The 10,083-nt window shown below is 53.5% G+C and overlaps 2 non-coding genes across 2 annotated transcripts; both read left to right on the top strand.

Moving 5' to 3' along the window:
* Positions 1-554: 554 nt before the first annotated feature.
* TRNAL-UAA lies at positions 555-636 on the top strand. The gene has a single exon. It is a non-coding gene; the product is annotated as a tRNA-Leu (tRNA).
* A 7,209-nt stretch (positions 637-7,845) lies between these two features.
* Positions 7,846-7,927, top strand: TRNAS-CGA. The gene has a single exon. It is a non-coding gene; the product is annotated as a tRNA-Ser (tRNA).
* Positions 7,928-10,083: the final 2,156 nt, after the last annotated feature.

The raw sequence follows: 10,083 nt of genomic DNA, 5'->3' as shown, positions 1-10,083 counted from the left end.
CAGATACAGGGCACCTCTGAACACTCTGTGCAGAACTGCCTGTCCTGACCCACAGCCCCTGTTATCCCAGCCCTGGGCTCCCCTCTCACTGCTCTGCCAGTGCCCCTCACTCCCGATCCACAGACCTCCCCCGCTGTATCTGTGACTTCTGCTACTGAACCACCAATGCGCTGACTCCTCTTGTGAGACATTTCTCTGCACAATACTGCTGCTATTCCAGTTACTGACTCCAGGAAACATTTTCCTTAGCCTGGTTCTGTGTGTCACTGGTTCTATAGCAAAGGTCAGTCCCTGGCCCTGTGGCCCAGACATCCTCATTCACATCAAGCTTCAAGTTGAGAATCATTTCCCATTCCCGCTCTGTGGGAGGGGAGACTTTTAAACGCGCTCTCTGTGCGACTGCACATGGCTAGGCAAAGAGAACAAACCCCAAATCCCCCCTGTGCTTTGGGAACCAGGTTTGCAGTGGGAATTCTGTAGTTCAGATGACTTCAGGCCTGGGCATTGTGATTCTTTACCAGTTTCTCTGGCAGTGGGGCAATTTTGTGCTCACAGCTGTGATGGCTGAGTGGTTAAGGTGTTGGAGTTAAAATCCAATAGGGTTCCCCTGTGCAGGTTCAAATCCTGCTCACAGCGATGCCTGTGTTTTAGCTACTCTCTAACCCGGGCAATACCTCTCTACAACCCCCTGAGACACTCTCAATTCTCTCCCCACCCCAAGTAAATCCTGTTCTGCTCCTTTCATAGAGATTCCTGGGACACCACTTCTCAGCACCTGAAGCCTCTGGCACTCACCTAGTGCCCCATAGATCAGCCATAGCCCTGGTTCTGCTTCTCTCTCTAGCGTGCGAAAGGAACCAGATCAGCGACTCCATGGGTGCTACAGGGCTGCAGAACCAACAGAGAGAAAAAAAAGGTGCCCAGCAGCCACCTCTGCCCCTGCACCTCCCACCTAGCAGGCCTGGCTGATAGGCTCCTCCTCTTCTCCTTCAGCGCCTCCCGCAGGCCATTAATGGAGTGTGCTGGAGGAGTGAGGAGAGAAAGAAGTGGGGCAGGGTGGGGTGGGAAGAGATTTGATGGTTTGGGGGCAGGGCCTGAGGTGGAGCAGGTATTGAGCACTGCCTGGGAACTCTCAAAGTCAGCACCTCTGAGCGCAGAAGCCTTCCCTGAGTCTGAGCTGCCAGGATCCCTGCAGCAGAGCAGGTGCCACAAGTCTCAGCCTCTCTGTCCCACACATGGCTCTGGGCACCACCAGGAATCATTTGGCTCCTGGCAGACAAGGCAACTTAAAAGCTGAGTCCCTGGACAGCAGCTCAAACCCTGGCCCCTCCCATTAAGAGCCTGATGCTCTACTGACTGAGCTAGCCAGGCTTGCTAGGAGCCTCCACCCCTCTTCTTCTTCTCCATGGCCACTGCCAAATCCTCCTTCTCTTCCTACCTCCTGCACCTGAGGGTCACTAAATCTCCTCACCTAGACAGCCAGCCCGTCCACTGCACCCCAATCCCCCACTCCTGAGCCTCCCTGCTAAAGTCCTGCACCTGGCTCCATAGAATTAATTCTCACGTGTCGCTGGGAACTCTACTTCTTGTGCCCAGAGAGTCTCGGCCCCCCTCAGTAGACCTGAGAAACACAGTGTCTGCCTTTTCTAAAGAAGTGCTTGCAGGGGCTTTTCTCACCTGACCATGTGGTGTAATGGATAAGGTGCTTGACTTCAGGTCAGGAGATTGAGGGTTTAAGTCTCTTCATGGTTGTGTTGCTGGAGTTTTACCTTCGTGCTGAAAGTCCTGCTCCCTTCAGGGCTGGAACCTCTTCTTGGCCGCTCAGACCAATGCTCTGGCTTCAGCTAGAGTCCTGGGAAGGAGTTGGGGGTTGGATGTCACAAAGGCTGGGGCATGAGCCGTAGGTGCTTCCAGTCAAGCCCTTGCCATTCCTGACTTGCCAAAGATAATGGGCGGCTGCCCGGGCTGGCATGTAGAGCAGTTTCCCTCTTCCAAGTGTGCACCTGCCCCTGTGCTTGAGGGGGCTTGGTAAATAGCACCTTAGGAGCCTGGGTGTTTCTCTGCTTCTCGCCAGCTGGGGAAAAGTCTCTTGGGGTAAAATCTCCTGCCCCACTGCAAAAGTGAGCACTGTGAGTGGGAACAGACAGAGGCCACACCAGGGGGCTGGCCCTGCTTTCCTACCTTCTTCTGATGTTGGCCACAGAGCGTCAGCAGCTGCCTTGCATGCTGGTCTGCGGGTCACTTTCAGTGGGTGTTTGGCATGGCAGGGAGCAGCCTGGCTGGGGGTCTTTGTGGCTGTCTGCTGGCCATGCATAGGCATGGTCCTCCCCTCCTCTTGCCCTGCCTTCAGTTGCTCTGTGGCTTATAAACCTTCCCTTGAAGCTGTCAGCACCATCCATCTCTGCTCTAGGTGTCCGGAGGAGGGAAGGTGTGAGGGGCTCCAGGCTGGGCTCCATCTCCCTCCTGCCAAGCCCTGACTATTAATCCCGGCCCTGGCACTCCTTTCGTCAAGCGCCATGTGGGTCAGAGGAAAGGTGTGGCAGGAAGCACAAGGGCCAAACTTGTGGCCATCAGGTGAAGCAGCAAGAATCCCAACCAGGTCAAACCACAGAACTACAGGCAGCCATAGCCACTTCTACACCCCAATCCATTGCAGCCATCTCAACCAAAGACCTGGCTCTAGTTTGTGTGAGTCACCCAGCAGGAGGGAAAAGACTCACTCTTAAACAACTGGAGACAGGAAAATTGAGCATTTTGAGCTCCAGGGCTTTACCACAATCCAACACAAGGTCCCACTGATATTTGAACTCAGACTGCAGGATTGAGAGTGCTGAGTGCTGCCCATTACACCATGGGACCAGCTTGTGCTGCATTTTCTGGCCATCGGTGACCCTCATGGAGCTGGCTCGTGTAAGGGACTGTTGGCCCTTTACTAAAATTTAGTGGAGTTTTTGGTTGGCTAGTTCCCAGTCCCAATAAAAGGGGGAAGGGTCAATGAGAAATCAGGCCCCTGAGACTGACGTGCCCCTGGGGCAATGGTCACAAACTGGTAGGGAACATGTTAGAATTTGTTAATGGAGAAAAATTCCCGGTGAAAATTGGCAAAGCTGTGAAGATTTTGAAAAATTCCAGTGAATTTACACATGAAGATACAAACAGAGAGACAAACACACAGAGAGAAAGAGAAAAATCACAGACTGCACGGGCCCACACAGACATAAACAAAAACCAAACCCACACAAACCCACAGAGCACACAGAGGCATATACACAAAAGGGAAAGCCACACAAAATATAGAAAGAACAAATCCACACCAAAAAACACAGCAAAAGCCCACAACAAGAAAGCACAAAACCCACATACCAAAAGAATACTAAGCAAAAAAACAATCTGTATGCAAAAATCATACACACACGCACCCAAAACTATGCCAGGCATCCACCAAAAACACACAGGACCCACATGCACATCAACACACACAAAGCCAGGCAGGGTTTGAGTCTCACAGCAAAGAGGGTGAACACACAGCTGGTTTGGGGAGCAAAGACTGAGGGGGAGTCAGGGGTAGTGCTCTGGGCTCTGCCTGACCCCTCCCTGAGGCAGGTGGAGAGCAGAGCCTGGTAGATCTATGGAATCTGCCCTGCTCTCTGTAAAGCAAGGGGACTTCAGTGTCTTCTGAGCTGCAATTGTATTTTCTGCAGGGCAAACTGATTGGCAGAACCCATTAGCTTAAAGAAAGCTAGTGCTTTAGGTGAGGTTTGAACTCACAACCTCAGCATTGCTGCACTCAGCACTGCTACTATAAGTTCTGTACACTAACCCATTGCCTCTCTGAGGGGCTTACCTCCTTGATTCATGGATGAATTAGGAGTTGAGGGGGTTGCATTAGCTAAAACAAATCCATATTAATGGCTGCTGAATGGCAGCAGCAAAGGTGGGGAGCCTCCTTCTGTGTGATAGAGCTGGTTCCCACCTTCCGTTGCTGAGGGGAAGGTTGGTGCTTTGAACCCACCCAGTGCTGGAATGTCCCATGGGTGAGATTAACAGAACTCAAGAGGGGAGAAGGGAAGGGAAGTCTTTTCTAGTCCTGCCTAGCTCCATTGGTCTCCTGTGGCCCTTTCGGCTCTCTGCTCCTCTGTTGGGGAGATGCAGAGACAAGCCCCCATCTGGGTGAGTCACCGAGAGGCTGTGTCCCATGGAGTGTGTGTGGGAGAGGGGGAGGGTTGGATTGGGCTCAAGAGGAGAAGGTTGTGTGTGACAGTGTGTGGGGCAGGGGGAGGGTGTGTTCCTTAGGATATAAATGATGGAAAACACAGGGGCAGTGACAGCGAAGCCCCGTGTCTCAGTGTTATGACCCTGTGTGGTGCTGCCGTTCACCTTCCCCTCCTATGGTCTCATCTTTAATTGAATCCAGCATTTTTTCACCTGTCATCACCACAGAGGTGTCCCATAGGGTTATTTCTAATGGGTTAAAGCAGAACTTGTGCTGAGATTAACACGTCCCTCCTGGGTCTGGGGGTTTTACAGCATGAACTGGCTCTGTGTATGGGTACCGTGCATGTGTCTGAGTGATACCAACACGGCTGAAACACACAACTCCCCATCCGGGGGGTTTCCATCCCCCCGACTCCTTCCACGGGGGGCGCTGACCCGGCTCCTCTATGGCCAGATGCCCTGATGGGCAGCAGTCGGGATGTTGGGAGAGGTTTTGTTTTCTGTGGCTAGTGACAGCCCCAAAGTGACACCTACCAGCCCCCATTGCCTTGCCCTGCAGCTGCCAGTCTCTGAATCCTGGCCTGGAATTCGAATGGAACGAGGCCCCTGGGAGCTGGAGAGACCACGAGTCAGACACTGCAACATTGTAGCCAGAACATCCATGTCTAGATTTTTAAGGCCAGTCATGACAACTAAATAATCCTGTCTAACCCCCATGCATGTGACAGGCCACAAAGTCACCCCTGCACAGAGCCCAACCATTGGGATTAAACCAAAATATTCCAGCCCTTAGGAGAATATCCCGTTGTGTGCCACAGACGGAGCATAGGAGAGGCAGAGGGGTACCAATACGGGAGGTCCCTGCACTGGAATTGATTTGGTGAGATGTACCCAGCTGATCCTGGCAAGTGACTTGTGCCCCATGCCGCAGAGGATGACAAAAACTCCAACATCCCTGCCAGTGTGAGCTGGGGGAAGTTTCTTCCTGACCCCAGCAACGGAGATCAGGGAGACCCTGAGCATGAGAGCAAGGCCACCAGCCAAGCACCAGAGAGAAATGGTGTTCAATCTCACCTGTGAGCACTTTCTTCAGCCCCCCTCTGTCCCCTCTTGCCACCCCCATGTGGGGTGAAGAATCCATCATTGCCCTGGGTACTTTGTTCCAATGTTTAATCACCCAATTGCAAATGTATCCCTTATTTCTCATTTTAGTTTCTCTGCCATTAACTTCCAGCCACTGGTTCTTGTTCTGCCTTTTGCTACTGGGTTAAAGAACCCTTCAGTACCCAGAATTTTCTCTTTGGGAGGGGATTTACACACTGTCATCAAGTGACCTCTTGGTCTTCTCTGTGATAAACTGAGCAGACTGAGCTCTTGTCTTGCACTAGAAGGCAACTTTTCAGCACTTTTTTTTCTCTTCTCTGCCCCCCCATCCAATTGTTCGTTCTTCATCTTAAAATGTGGCCAACATGACTGTGTGCAAGAGTCCAGTGTTGGTCTGACCAATGTTGTACACAGAGATAACACTAGTGCCCGATATCTAGTCACTGTTCTCCTGTCTGTACATCCAAGGACGACCACAGCATCGCACAGGGATTTCATGCTGAGTTGTTTGTTCATTATGACACCTAAACCCTTCTCTGAGTCACAGCAGTCTGGCCTTGTTCGTTAGTAAAGCTCAGTGTGTTTGAATGGCCACAGCTTCCCAAGTGCTCTGTAACATGCACAAGGGATTCCCCTCCTCAGTCACCTTCACCTGCTGCTGGTCTCTTGTCTCTTTCTTCTTCTCCAGGATCCACATGTGTCATTGTGGGGGGAGTTCTCCTCCTCTCTTTGCCTGGGAGCGATGTGACCCCCTGGATGGACTGACCAAACCCAGGATTCCTTCAGCCTGAAAGCAGAGGGGAGCCTTCACCCGCTCCCTCTTTAAGGCTCCAGTCCCAGGTCCTAAATTCCCTGCCAAAGCACAAAAATCCACACTGAGCCCAACTCCTCTCTCGGTGGTGATTTTCTTTCTCCCACAAATCTGTCTTGAGGACGCAGCCCTGGGAACAGGTGAACACAACCCCTGAGATTTCCCTTCGCAGCCTGCAAGGGGCAGTTCACCCTATTAAACAGCTCGGGAATGTCGTCTTTTTCTTTTCTCCTTTCAAAAGTAACTTCTTGTATTTCTAGTCTCTTTATAGGACCCCCCGATTTGCCGCTTCCAATTCTCTGCTGTACATGCCAGCACTGGAGCAGGTGAGGTGCCTGGACCCATCCTGTACTAGGTACATGGGGGACTTGCAGGATCAGACCCTAAAATCGCTTTGGAGGGAAATTCTAACCCCATTCAACCCCGACCTGTTCCTGGGAGGTGTCGGTATTGACTCAGGCCGCCGAGCACCATGGAGTGAAGAGACCAATTTTATCAGTAAGTCAGACCCCCCAGCTGCCCACTGCCTGGATCACCTCCCCCCAGGTGACGCGAGTCGTCCTCCAGAGCCATTGCTGGGCCCCGGGGAGCAGCCACACAAGCCATGGGGATGGGCAGCTCCCAGGAATCTTGGCAATAAATCTCCTGGCTGGAGGGTTTTCCCTAGTGCCGGATCCACCCTCAGGGTCCAACCAGCCAGCAGCTTCCACCCCAGGCTAGAGCGCTAACAGCAGCAGTGTGGCTGGGGGGCTCAGCCGGTGACTGGGGCCAGTCGCCTGAGCATGAACCCAGCTGACCCCAGGAGATGGACCCAGGTCACCAGCCCAACCCACCACGCAGCTGCTGCCGCTACCCCATTAGTGTGCGAGCTCCCATGGACCACGCTGGGGAGATCCCCCAGCTGCAGGGTAGATGCCCCTGAGTGCCTGGCAGGGCACAGCTCCTGGCTGACCTGCCCTGCTGAGTTCTCTACTAGGCTGGGTGGATCTGGGGCCAAGGGTGCTGGGTGACAGGGGGGCATTGGCTCTGGGCTGGGACTGTCACTTCCCCCCCTCCCCATCCAACAGGATCACAGCAAACGAAACCAGCTCAGCCTGCAGGGGAAGAGTTCAGTCCAGGGCCTGGTGCATTCTGGGAGCAGGGACGGTGCAGAGAAAGGGCAGATACAGGGCACCTCTGAACACTCTGCGCAGAACTGCTTGTCCTGACCCACAGCCCCTGTTATCCCAGCCCTGGGCTCCCCTCTCACTGCTCTGCCAGTGCCCCTCACTCCCGATCCACAGACCTCCCCCGCTGTATCTGTGACTTCTGCTACTGAACCACCAATGCGCTGACTCCTCTTGTGAGACATTTCTCTGCACAATACTGCTGCTATTCCAGTTACTGACTCCAGGAAACATTTTCCTTAGCCTGGTTCTGTGTGTCACTGGTTTCTATAGCAAAGGTCAGTCCCTGGCCCTGTGGCCCAGACATCCTCATTCACATCAAGCTTCAAGTTGAGAATCATTTCCCATTCCCGCTCTGTGGGAGGGGAGACTTTTAAACGCGCTCTCTGTGCGACTGCACATGGCTAAGCAAAGAGAACAAACCCCAAATCCCCCCTGTGCTTTGGGAACCAGGTTTGCTGTGGGAATTCTGTAGTTCAGATGACTTCATGCCTGGGCATTGTGATTCTTTACCAGTTTCTCTGGCAGTGGGGCAGTTTTGTGCTCACAGCTGTGATGGCCGAGTGGTTAAGGCGTTGGAGTCGAAATCCAATAGGGTTCCCCTGCGCAGGTTCAAATCCTGCTCACAGCGAGGCCTGTGTTTTAGCTACTCTCTAACCCAGGCAATACCTCTCTACAACCCCCTGAGACACTCTCAATTCTCTCCCCACCCCAAGTAAATCCTGTTCTGCTCCTTTCATAGAGACTCCTGGGACACCAGTTCTCAGCACCTGAAGCCTCTGGCACTCACCTAGTGCCCCATAGATCAGCCATAGCCCTGGTTCTGCTTCTCTCTCTAGCGTGCGAAAGGAGCCAAGTCAGCGACTCCATGGGTGCTACAGGGCTGCAGAACCAACAGAGAGAAAAAAAAAAGGTGCCCAGCAGCCATCTCTGCCCCTGCACCTCCCACCTGCTAGCAGGCCTGGCTGATAAGCTCCTCCTCTTCTCCTTCAGCGCCTCCCGCTGGCCATTGATGGGGTGTGCTGGAGGAGTGAGGAGAGAAAGAAGTGGGGCAGGGTGGGGTAGGAAGAGATTTGATGGTTTGGGGGCAGGGCCTGAGGTGGAGCAGGCATTGAGCACTGCCCGGGAACTCTCAAAGTCAGCACCTCTGAGCGCAGAAGCCTTCCCTGAGTCTGAGCTGCCAGGATCCCTGCCGCAGAGCAAGTGCCACAAGTCTCAGCCTCTCTGTCCCACACATGGCTCTGGGCACCACCAGGAATCATTTGGCTCCTGGCACACAAGGCAACTTAAAAGCTGAGTCCCTGGACAGCAGCTCAAACCCTGGTTCCTCCCATTAAAAGCCTGATGCTCTACTGACTGAGCTAGCCAGGCTTGCTAAGAGCCTCCACCCCTCCTCTTCTTCTCCACGGCCACTGCCAATTCCTCCTCCTCTTCCTACCTCCTGCACCTGAGGGTCACTAAATCTCCTCACCTAGACAGCCAGCCCGTCCACTGCACCCCAATCCCCCATGCCTGAGCCTCCCTGCTAAAGTCCTGCACCTGGCTCCATAGAATTAATTCTCACATGTTGCTGGGAACTCTACTTCTTGTGCCCAGAGAGTCGGCCCCACTCAGTAGAAGACCTGAGAAACACAGTGTCTGCCTTTTCTAAAGAAGGGTTTGGAGGGGCTTTTCTTCCCTGGCCTAATGGATAAGATGTCTGACTTCAAATCAGGAGATTGAGGGTTTAAGTCTCTTCATGGTTGTGTTGCTGCAGTTTTACCTTCGTGCTGAAAGTCCTGCTCCCTTCAGGTCTGGAACCTCTTCTTGGCCGCTCAGGCCAATGCTCTGGCTTCAGCTAGAGCTCTGGGAAGGAGTTGGGGGTTGGGTGTCACAAAGGCTGGGGCATGAGCCGCAGGTGCTTCCAGTCAAGCCCTTGCCATTCCTGACTTGCCAAAGATAATGGGCGGCTGCCCGGGCTGGCGTGTAGAGCAGTTTCCCTCTTCCAAGTGTGCACCTGCCCCTGTGCTTGAGGGGGTTGGTAAATAGCACCTTAGGAGCCTGGGTGTTTCTCTGCTTCTCGCCAGCTGGGGAAAAGCCTCTTGGGGTAAAATCTTCTGCCCCACTGCAAAAGTGAGCACTGTGAGTGGGACCAGTCAGAGGCCACACCAAGGGGCTGGCCCTGCTTTCCTACCTTCTTCTGATGTTGGCCACAGAGCATCAGCAGCAGCTGCCCTGCATGCTGGTCTGTGGGTCGCTTTCAGTGGGTGTTTGGCATGGCAGGGAGCAGCCTCGACGGGGGTCTTTGTGGCTGTCTGCTGGCCATGCATAGGCATGGTTCTCCCCTCCTCTTGCCCTGCCTTCAGTTGCTCTGTGGCTTATAAACCTTCCCTTTGAGTTGTCAGCACCAGCCGCCTTTGCTCTAGGTGTGCGGAGGAGGGAAGGTGTGAGGGGCTTCAGGCTGGGCTCCACCTCCCTCCTGCCAAGCCCTGACTATTAATCCCGGCCCTGGCACTCCTTTTGTCAAGCGCCATGTGGGTCAGAGGAAAGGTATGGCAGGAAGCACAAGGGCCAAACTTGTGGGCATTAGGTGAAGCAGCAAGAATCCCAACCAGGTCAAACCACAGGACTACAGGCAGCCATAACCACCTCTGCACCCCAATCCATTGCAGCCATCCCAACCAAAGACCTGGTTCCAGTGGGTGTGAGTCACCCAACAGGAAGGAAAAGACTCACTCTTAAACAACTGGAGACAGGAAAATTGAGCACTTTGAGCTCCAGGGCTTTACCACAATCCAACACAAGGTC

Source organism: Gopherus evgoodei, unplaced genomic scaffold, assembly GCF_007399415.2.
Source record: "Gopherus evgoodei ecotype Sinaloan lineage unplaced genomic scaffold, rGopEvg1_v1.p scaffold_290_arrow_ctg1, whole genome shotgun sequence".
Taxonomy (NCBI): Eukaryota; Metazoa; Chordata; order Testudines; family Testudinidae; genus Gopherus; species Gopherus evgoodei.
This window is presented reverse-complemented; position numbering and strand designations above follow the sequence as displayed.